The sequence below is a fragment of the Osmerus eperlanus genome, chromosome 8 (genome assembly GCF_963692335.1).
Source record: "Osmerus eperlanus chromosome 8, fOsmEpe2.1, whole genome shotgun sequence".
In the NCBI taxonomy this organism is placed as follows: Eukaryota; Metazoa; Chordata; class Actinopteri; order Osmeriformes; family Osmeridae; genus Osmerus; species Osmerus eperlanus.
Genome location: NC_085025.1, coordinates 20,535,176 through 20,547,075, shown reverse-complemented (window position 1 = coordinate 20,547,075; position 11,900 = coordinate 20,535,176). Strand labels below are relative to the sequence as shown.

At 39.6% G+C, this 11,900-nt stretch overlaps 1 long non-coding RNA gene across 1 annotated transcript; it reads left to right on the top strand.

Moving 5' to 3' along the window:
• The first annotated feature begins 8,319 nt into the window (after positions 1-8,319).
• LOC134024515 (uncharacterized) lies at positions 8,320-8,893 on the top strand. Its single transcript, XR_009930891.1, has 3 exons — positions 8,320-8,355; positions 8,448-8,489; positions 8,724-8,893. It is a non-coding gene; the product is annotated as an uncharacterized LOC134024515 (long non-coding RNA).
• Positions 8,894-11,900: the final 3,007 nt, after the last annotated feature.

The window sequence follows — 11,900 nt, the reverse complement described above, 5'->3', positions numbered from 1 at the left end:
ATATTCTGGCTATCTTCAGCAGACTCGTATCTACAAAAGGCAGTCCTCCCTGACGTGTTTGGTGTAGAATGGAGTGAAATACAACATTGTGAACACTCACTGCCAGTGAAACACAGGAAAAAAGCTAGAGCTTTTTTGTCACGTGGTTCCGGTAGCTCCCTGTAGTTAAACAAAACCCCCACTGCTGTCAACCTGTTTGAATGGTTTTCGGCGGGACAGACAGCAGCACCATCTCGATTCACGGACATTTTCGGTATATTAACACATAATGTCACTGGTGTGTTGTATCACGTATGTCTGATACTTTATTAACATGTATGTATTACATGAACTTATACATAACGCAATATTGTGAAGCAGAGCTAGAAATGGCTATGCTAGCTACCATACTGTACATACCAAACAGTAGCCTAATGAGGACTATATTGTTCCACTTAACGTTTAACCTTAGACGGTTGAAGTAAATGGGTCTTGTTAAACGTTTTTTTATTCATCAGCCCACTTACAATTTAGCCTACCACATTAACAACACTTATATTTGTAGTACTTGATGCAAGTTTAATCTAACCATTATCACCAGCAACTGCTCAATTTAAGACAAGAAAGGAGTTTGGTAAATAGAACAGAATAAACAAGGCAACCAACTGCATTCAATAAAACATTTTATTGTACAATATGTCCTGTGTTCTTCCACTCCTTTTGTTTGTAGTGATCCGGTGATCTTCTGGCTATGATACATGTACAGCTAGCTAGAGTAAAAGTGTTGCTTACGTAGACCTACAGTCTAGCTCCAACTGCATTTAGAATCTAACAATCTTACGATAAACTTTAACTAAAGCTGGCTATATAAAATACTACTAATAACAATTGATATGTGGTGGTCGAAATATGAATAAATGCAGGATTTTCGTGAATTTACCAGCTAACTTGCTTCGGACCCCTTAATCTGCAATTCATTGTTGCTAGCTCTAATAACTAGGCTAATAAGAGCTATATATAGAAGACTTACTTTGTATGCCAACGAACACCAATAATTAGAACTAATTTGACAGACTATAAGCCAACTGACTTCTGGTTATGATACACGTGCTCTCTAGCTAGCTTCAGTAAAAGTGTTGCTTATGTTAGATACTACCTAGACCTACAGTCTAGCTCTAACTGCGTTTCGAATCAAACAAGCTATAATCTTACGATAAACTTTATCTAAAGCTAGCTATATGAAATACTACTAATAACAATTGATATGTGGTGGTAAAAAATATGAAGGATTCATAAGGATTTTCATCAATTTACCAGCTAACTTGCTTTGGAGACACTGAAAATGAATGGGGTTGAACGGTGGAAAATGCAATGTTTGGAACTACAGGTCGCATGTGACACGCTTTACTTCCGCATTCCTCGATAACAATGGGAGTCTATGGAAGTGTCGCAACTCTCTTTTTCTATGGCTCTGGTTCGCTTGACCCAATGTTAGTTTCCTCAAGGATCACAATGACTCTTGCTTAGAGACTTGTTGCTCTTGTGGTTAGTGGTAACTGATTTTAAAATGTTGTACTCGCTGTGATATATTGTTTTTATTATTGTTGCTTGTTTTTTTCCACAGGTACACTTGCACTTAAAGCATGTAGCACAGTCCACAGACAAAGCACGGTACCATCACACCTTCTCCTACCCCCGACAAGGAAAGGGTCTTCCCCCTTTGTCCTTCTCCCAGAGGAGAAGCTTCAAAGCTTCTGACCCAGCATGGGGTCAGATACAGAGGCCACACGGCCCACAGTATCAGACAAAGGATTTACAAGGAAGAACTTTCTTATGTGGATTTACAAACATATTCTCAAGGACTACATGGCTCATGGACACTATTTCAATGACAGTAGTTGATGTGTTATAATGTGTGTTTTTCCCATTTACTTAGAACGTTGTTTAATTGAGGTTTGATTATAACTTCCCTTCAAGTATAGTTAAGTCAGCCAATCTTGATATCAAAATGATTGTACCATACTAACAAAACCATTTACGAATGTTGTATTGTTATATTCTGAAGTTTGAGCATTCCATGGACAGTTGAAATAACGGAACTCAAAAGGTACAGCTACTTCACACCTAGGCAGATCTCAGGACGACGCCCAGGTGGGGGGAAACTGACCAATGAAAGAGGTCACCTTCACGGGGACCCCCCCTTGTTCTTTGGAGTATAAAACCCCCAAACGTACAATAACCCTCGCTTGTTCGTAGGAATTAAACTGAAGTGAACGCGTCATTTCTAAACTATTCCTCTCAACCTGCAAATTCACTGAGCGCCCGGAACTTTGGCCAAAGATTCCGTTGTTCTATTTTCGTTGGACGATAACGAAACCATTGACTCTACCCTTCTTCAAACCGACAAAAGTAACTACGATTTGCAATATTTCTTACCTGTGACATATTGGCATGTTGTGATTAAATTGTTGATGTTTGATTGTATCTTACAAATGAGTTAGCTTAACCCTTGCTAAGTCAGTTGCCCTTGCTCGTCCATTGTTACCACAAAGGCCTACCTGTCCCTCTCTACCCCTCTCTCTCTCTCCCTCCCCCCTTTACACGCGCTCTACACAGCCATTGTGTTGCTCGCCCTCATTTGCATCCAGCCACTGTACTACTCTGACTAACCCATAACTTATCTGGTATTTGTTCATTATAATTACATTCTCCTAAATAAATCATTGTGTATAATATTCGCGTATCACTCACGTTATCTGATCTGCTCTACTTTCATAGAATTCACGACTTAAGATTAGACTGATTATTACGAAGGCTATTATTTAAATATTATTCAATAAGGTTTCCTCTATCCCTTTAACAATAAGAGGTGGTGCCCCCCCCAAGAACTACATACTTTATTATAAATTAAGTATTGCTAATCTTAAACGAGCAAACCCCGCTACAAGCGGTTCATGTTGTTTAATTGGGTGTGCTTTGCCTTCGGCAAGGGCACAACCTTTGTTCTCTCACATATATATTATTAGTGTGTTTGCTGCAAGCAAAAAAACTATTGTTATTCTGCATACTTATTATTATTATTATTTTTTTTTTTTTTTATTCCTCCCACTTTTTTCTGTCGCCTACTCCTTTCACACCGTTTAAGCTAGAAACACCGTTCAAACTTCATTTGATAAAGTCTGAACTGCTCTAGTGTGCTATTACTTTTCTCATTGATAACTTTTAAAGTTTTTAAGGTATTAAAGTTTAAAGTGCTAAAAAAAATGAAAAAAAATGAAAAGTCAAATTCAATTGTGACGTCATGCACTGACAGAACTGTTTCTCACCGCGTCAATTTTTGACACTGTTTAACACTTTCCTGCCTGAATATGCAGACTTTTTCAAATAATATACCTGAACTGTTTATACCATTTTGAAGACAAGATTTAGGGCTTTCTAATGATGTAAATATTTATATGATCATGTTAGACAAATCATCCTTTATCAAGACGAATTCACAGAGCCATTCTGACAAAAGTCTTCTCCGTCTGCATAACTTTTTTAGAAAACCTCATTTTTAACCACTTTCACTACAAGATAGAGGATAAGTTAGAGCGTATGAAATGTGCCTACTTTTGTCGTGAATTCAGAACAGCAGACAGATTTAAGATAGACTATTTTGTTTAAAAGTTATGACCACTGAAGTGTTGAGTGGGATAACGCAATTCCAAGCTAGCGCGATGGCTCTCCATAACTAAAAACGGTTCTACTTTTTTCCACAATCGGCCAAATAAGGTATGTACATTGAATTTAAAGTGTACATAATCTAGCTAGATTATTTTTCTTTAAGAAAGTTTCACAGAAATCTGCAAAAATCAAGGCTCAACACTGTCATATCCGACTGTCACGAACAGCCAAACCGGGGTCACGAAAGGTTTACTGCAGCTGGCGTTACTACGAACAAAAGCTTCGTAACTGAAAAGTTTTTACTTTTAGTTGACGATATTGAACACAGACGTTAAGAAACTTGTCTTTACTCTAAATTTCTTCTCCGTTTTCAATTTGAAGCAGTAAATCTAACACAGTAGGAATTCTCCCACGACATCCGCTCGCTCCGCTTTGACAAATGTTTTCTCAGTCCACCATACATTAGACAAGCTAATTTTCGAGCACTTTCAATACAAGATACAGGCCATGTTAGAGTTGATATATATATACATAATTGTGTGGGCAATGTAGAACAGCAGACAGATTTGAAATATGATCTTTTGTTTTAAAGTTATGGCCATTCTAGTGACGAGTGCTTACAACGCTGTCATCATAACTGCTATAGAACGGCGAAACAAGGTCACATAGCTAGCTAGTTACGTCTATCGTTCGTTACCTAAAAACAAATGCTTCGTAACAGTATTTACTTTTTATCGGCGATATTGACAACAGAGGTTAAGGAACTTGTCTGTAATCAAAATATCGTCTCCGTTTTCAATTTGAAGCAGTAGATCTAGCTTACTGTAGGAAATCTCCCATTGAATCCTCTCTCTAGCTTCGCTTCGAACAAAGATGGACGACGATGATGACCATGCATGCATTATTCACGCCTACAGTACGGTGTTCTGTACAAATACCACTTTGACATACTTGATCCGCTGGCTAGATGTAACATGATCTTATCTACTACCCACAATAGTTCAGCCTTTTTGCAGCAGCATTTTTATCAGAGTTAGAGTAGCTTTTGCAGTTGCACAACAAAGTCACGTAATGTGACGAGATTGAATTTAAAAGTATTAAAAAAACTCACCAGGGACAACGACAACATCGGCAAACCTGCACCATGGATTATTATATTTATGTCATCTTTAAATTCAGTGTCTGAACAGGACTGGGTGTGCACACATGATTAGTTTCTCCTCCACCTTGAACCTGAAACCTAGATTCTAGGTTTGCTGACAATGACCATCCGTTGCTACGTTACAAGAAACAAGGAACCAATCCGATTGGCCAACGCTCTTCATCACTATATAGAAAAACTGTTCCACTGTTCAAACTGTATTTCTGTTTTTACATCTTTCAATTATTAATACTTTTCAGAATCAGAATGGGTTTTATTCGCAAGAAACTTCAAACAGACGTGGAAGTAGAAGTGCACCATCATTGTCTTTGGCAGGTTGAATTTCTTCAGCTGCTGTAGGAAGTACATCCTCTGTTGTGCTTTCTTGGTGAGGGAGCTGATGTTCTGTTCCCAATCGCGGAAGGACTCCACAGTGTTGACTGGGGTTGCACAGGGTAATGGGGGTGACTGTCTTAAGAGCATTGAGCTCTAACATAACGCTTTAACATTTATGAAATTAAATAAGATACCCTTTTCATTTCACTCTTTTTTCTCCTTTGTCAACCGTAAGAAAATATTGCAATGCATGACAATGACAGATATACCTTTAACACTGTCTCACCATTCTGGTTTTAAAGCAACACTTTTTTCACCTTCATACTGCTGACATACTTTTGTCTGCTATGATATTGATAGAGCTACTAGTAACTGTTCGTATTTATGCAATATGGCAGCACAAAGCACTTAAAACATTAATAGGTTTAAATGTCACAAATGTACTTCCTTGCTGCTCACTACATGTTTAACCCTCGTGCTGCCTTCGGGTCACATGACCCAAAGGTTCATAACGAACCATCGTTGTGTTTACCCAATTTTACCCAATACAAAAACAAATACAAATAATTTTCTTTTAACCTTCGCAATGTGGGGGGTCTGAGACAGCCCAACGGTTAAAAGAAAATGCTTCACTTTGTTTTTGTATGCGGTAAAGTTGTCGCAATACGACGGTGGGTCACAATGACTGATGGGTCAGAACGACCCGAAGATAACACAAGGGTTAAGCTACCTACTCCATTCAAACATCAATGTGTTCTATTGACCAGCTGTTTACAGCTTTAAACCCCCCATCTTTCTATATTTTGAAATGGTCATGTTTTAAAATCAATGGAAGTCAATGAAACATAGGTTTGTTAAACTGCTCCGCTCATCGAGTCACGCGCTCAACCTGAAACTTAACAAGCCAACTGTCATTTTCAAGCAGTTGCTACAGTTGACTCGACAGGTAAGTCCAGTTATTTTGCTTGAAAGGTTGGTAAACATTGGTAATAGATATAAAAAAATATTATACGAAATGATGTTTACCTTGGGGTAGGCTATTTAAGTATTTACAGGAGTACCTCTAGTACTACCAACTTGCTATCTAGAAAGCGTACGTTTTAACACAGCTAACTAGCTAGCTAACTGTTATAACCAGACTACCGTAGCTAGCTCGAGCGCGACAGTAATGAGCATTCTTGTTAGCTAGGTAGCTAACCATGGTCTGCTGTTCTAGCTGAAAAATTATGACTCGGAGTCAATGGGTGGAAATAATTTCTGAAAACAATCTTCTCTCTTACAGTGCTTGTCCAAGTGACTGCTGTACGCCTCACTGACTTGTGGTGAGTTTTCTTATGCTCTGACTTACTGTACTGTAGTAACGATAAAATAAACCAAATTGGCATTAGTGTACTGTATAGTAAGCCGGGGAGCCCATTATAGGTCGGCTAGCTCTCGACACTCGGAATTTTACGAAAATGTAAATGGAGTTAGCTTATACTCCAAATATAAAACGTTATGTCACAGCATTGTACTTTAATATGTAAATAGACACCTACAGCATATCTAAACATCCCTGCTTAGAAATCCAATCCTAATATGTCGTCAACATCAGAGTTTGAATCGTCGATAATGGGTCACATCCATACACTTTCACAATAGACAATGGCCGGGTTTCCCAGATTCGTTAAGAAGCTCTTAAGCGCTAAGAGCTTCTTAGGAGCGTTCTAAGAGCGCTGTGAAAGAAGGACGTGTTCCCAGAGTCGTTCTTAGCTTAAGAAGATCTTTCACTAAGAAGGAAATGTAAGATCAGCCTGACCCACTCTTAACAGCCTTCTTAGCGACCAAACGCTCACTGCAGCTGCATCAGGGAAAGTTATATCTGACACTCAAAGGAATACTAAAACCATGCGTGATGATAAATGTGCGCCCACAGCTGCAGAACAAGAAAAATAATAGCATAAGAAGAAAAATAAAGATATAAAAATAAATAATTGCCCATGTGTTCCTGTAGCACATAAATAAAATGAATCATCATTACTATCACTCATTACGTTTTCACACACATTCGGCATATGCATATGAGTTTACATTAGCTATAAAAACATCAACAACCCTGTGGTATTTCACAGATATCAGGGAAACTGACAGGTGTAATTGAACTCGGCTGGAACCTCATCAAGAGAGGCTCCACCTGCTAGTCTATATAAAGGCGTTGCTGAAGTCCACGCGTGTGAGACACCATGGCTGCAATACAGCATATTCTCGCTGCTAATCAACAGCGTCGCCGTGCGCGAAGCCAGACAGTTTATATAAATGCCTATGTGCGTCAGCACTTCTCCCCACTGAATGTGCTGTCGGACCGGGCTGTCCAGTCCAAGTACCGGCTTCCCCGTGTGGAGATCCAACGCCTCGTCAGAGGGCAACCCGATGCAATTTTGCCCTCAGCCCGGAGGTGCAGCTCCTGGCCGTGCTGCATTTTTACGCAGTGGGGAGCTTCCTGGAGGTGGTTGGGGACGGCACCGGCCTCAGCAAGGCATCGGTTTCACGGAGTGTGGCAGCCGTGACACCGATCCTCCTGCGCCATGCCCGGACACACATCAGAATGCCCACCATACGGGACGAGGTCCGCCAGGTCCACCGTGGATTTCATGCCATGGCTGGGATCCCCCGGGTGATTGGTGTCGTGGATGGCACACTGATCCCAATCCACAATCCCTCCCTGGTGGATCCGTGCTGGATTGGGAGGAAACATTACGCTGCCTTCAACATAGGGTGCCACCCCCCTACTCCCAACATTAAACCCACTACCATCACACAACCCATACCAACTATCATGTAGGCTATAGGGCTTGAAATCTAGGAAATGACGCAAAATGATCCACAGAACACATGGTTGAAAAGGAAAAGAAGTTTAGAGAAACAGGGTGTTGTGTGTGATTTATGCGCTGATAAAGTGGTGGGTGATCGATTTGCATGGCATTGATTGACTTAGTTTCAGCACCACGGCGGTGGGCAGCTCCCTCTAAGAGCTTCTTATGAAGCTTCTTTGGCGGGATCTTAAGAAGGCAGTTAAGAACGCGTCTGGGAAACACCCCTATCTTAGCGCTCCTTCTTAGCCGAACCCTTCTTAAGAGCCTTCTTAAGTCCTTAAGAACGATCGAATCTGGGAAACCCGGCCAATGACTTTAATATGAATTCCCTTCTTTTAACGGCAGATACTCATCGTGGTGACCGTCCTACATTGACCTGTGGTGAGTTCGCATAGACACACAAATGCTGCCATTACATTTATCTTTCTATGAAGACGACGATGACATTGAAATACTTTTACTTTTCTTAACAGTAGACACTCGCTCTCCAGGCAGATATTTCTTCTCAAGAACTGGTAAGTTAGTTTTTTGAGGGTTTATTTTTTTCATTAACATTATGTACAATGAGCTATTATGATTAATGTACAAAAATGTTTCAGACACATACAGCTCTGAAATTGTGTTGAAAATGTTATACACACATTACTCTAAATGGGCGGTAATATTTCATTTGTGTACAGCTTTATGAACTAGATGTTCAACTATTTTTTTATGGTTCTGTCAACTAAATTACTTCATTTCTTTGGTAGGTCTGTCCTGGGAGAGAGGAAGCTGTGTGCCTTGGGTGTGTTGGTCTCACCCCCACCAAATTCTCGGTGTTGGTTTGAAAAAACCTCACCTTGAACTGAAATAAATCTCTCTTGGTTTGGGTTTTCTTTAAACCTCACCTTGCCAGAAATCTTTTCTTGAAATACGAGAATTATAAATCAACTTGAAATACCATTATTATAACAACAACTTGAAAGATCTGAATCTCTCTTGGTTTGGGTTTTCTTTAAACCTCACCTTGCCAGAAAAATCCTTTCTTGAAATACCAGAATTATAACAACAACTTGAAATATCTGAATTATCATTGTTGGTTGAAGAAAAAATTCACTGTGTCCAACTGTAAGCATTTGGGTGATATTGTGTTTAACTACACACCCCACACAAGTTTAACAACCATCTTTGAATACTACTGATATATATTTGTATATTGCTGAATTCAAAACAACTTCATATATATATATATATACACACACACACAAACTTTATTACTGCAGGCTTGACAACTGTTTAACTTGTTTCTGTGAAATTCCCAGAAAGCATTTTAGAAATCTCTGACCTTCATCTTTCAGTAAATTATTGTCTTTAGTTTTTTTGTGAATTATAGAATATTGGTTCTTTACTGTTTTGCTGTAGTTGTACTAATACATCTGATTGTAACTCAAGTGTTTTGTTATTGTAATCACTTATCGAAATATTTCACTGTCATTAAAAAGAAAACTGCTGGTTTACCATTTGTAATTAATCTCCTGCACAAAAATGCAGAGGAAAGGAAAAAGATCTGCAGCCGCAAAGCAGCGCTGGACGAAGTTGGATCTCTCAACTGTAAGCATGCCAGATTTACATAATCAGATGCAAGGTCCTTGGAACAGACAACAGGTGGTACAGCACACTCACATTGAAAATGCAGAAAACACCCACAGACTGGATGTTGTAAGTGTTCAAGCTTCCCACAGTCAAAGTGATAATAAATAAGGTTCTTTCTCCAATAATCGACAGTGTACTTGTAATGCGCTAACATTTCTTGTCCATCACTTTGAGAATGAGCATCTGCAAGGACCGGACCTTGATGATATATTAAAGAAAGGTGACGCCATGTACAGAGAGGTTAGGAAAAAGCTGATGAAAGAGGGAAAACTTGTATCTAATTATTTGGCATTTGATGAACTTCCATGCAGAGTAACGACTGATGGACATCGGTACATTGTATTATGAATGAATTATCATGAATGGTTACATGAGAGCTTCTGCCCCGAGTAAAGAGATGGAGGAGTGGTACCTTAATCTTTGAACAAGACTTGAGTCTTTGGCTTCAGGTGCTAACTATGCATTGCTCACACTGGCTTCAAACACCATTGCTCTGTTCAGAGACAGCTCTGGAAGGTATGGAATCTTTGATCCTCACTCAAGAACGCCTGAGGGGTTTGCATGTCTGAATGGTACGGCCATAATGCTCACTTTCAAACATTTAGGTGAAATGATCGATAGGATCCACACAATGTTTTCAGATGTGTCTGATGTCAGCAGCTATGATTTCATGCCACTTTCCTTCCAGAGTGTAATAAGCTACGCAAATGACAACCAAGACATACACGTATCCAATCCTCAGAGTCCTGCGATTGAAGATACATGTAATCCTCAGGAGCTGTGCATCAACTGTGATGAACCTCCAACATTGAACCCTCTCAAGAAATTGAGCAAAGAGAAGAGAATTAAGACAATGAAAAAACAGAGAGAACAACAAAGAAATGAGTCAAGGAAGCAGAAATGTAGACAAAAATATGCAGATTCCGCATTTAAACAGCAGAATTTTTTTTTTGAGTCTGCTAAATATAAAAACAAACTGCTGCATGATAGGAACAAATATGCAAGTTGTCTTAAGTACAGAGTGAAAAAACAACAGTCAGTACTTCATAGATATTCACATGACATACAATACCGTTCAAAACAGAAATCTCGTGCCACAGACCGCTATAGTCAAGATGAGGCATTCAGAAGGAAACAGAAATCTGGTGCCACAGACCGCTATAGTCAAGATGAGGCATTCAGAAGGAAACTGAAATCTCGTGTCACATACCGCTATAGTCAAGATGAGGCATTCAGAAGGAAACTGAAATCTCGTGTCACAGACCGCTATAGTCAAGATGAGGCATTCAGAAGGAAACTGAAATCTCGTGTCACAGACCGCTATAGTCAAGATGAGGCATTCAGAAGGAAACTGAAATCTCGTGTCACAGACCGCTATAGTCAAGATGAGGCATTCAGAAGGAAACTGAAATCTCGTGTCACAGACCGCTATAGTCAAGATGAGGCATTCAGAAGGAAACTGAAATCTCGTGTCACAGACCGCTATAGTCAAGATGAGGCATTCGAAATGAAATCCTATATCACATCTCGATATGCAAATGACATGCAATACAGAGAAAAACAAAAACTGTACATTCTTAACCGGTATAGAAAAGACACACATTTCAAACACAATCACGTTAAACGTTGCACACTTCGTTCAAATTACAGATATGTTAATGAACCATTTTATAGAATGTTGCACAAAATGAGGTGTGCGGTACACATACGAAGAAAATACCAAAGGCACGTACACATCAACCCACAACTGACGAATGAAAATCAAACCCCAGTGGTTCAAGTGGAATATAGGTTAATGCAACAAGCTATATCCTCCTTCAAGTTAAAGACACAAAATGGGCCCACTTATGTTTGCACAGTTTGTCACAGAGCCTTGTTTCCAGATCAAGTAAGGGTATGCAAACGTGAAAGCTATCAAAAGAATCCAGACATGGTATCAGTTTGCTTGACTGGTAAATATTTTCATGTTTGCACTGAAACATGTGCTGATCTTGAGCAATGTACTGTTCCTGAGAGGAGAGAAGAATGGGTCTGTCATAGCTGTCATGAAAATCTTAAGGTGGGAAACATGCCGGTCATAGCTGTGGTGAACAAGTTAGAGCTGTCACCCATTCCCTCTGAACTCTTTGATCTAAACATACTTGAGAGACACATTATAGCCAAGCACATCCCATTTGCTAAAATCATCACCCTTCCCAAAGGACAACAGAGAGCAATTCATGGTGCTGTGGTTTGTGTACCTTCAGAGGTGGAAACGACTGTAAACTGTTTACCAAGACCAAATAGCCAAAGTC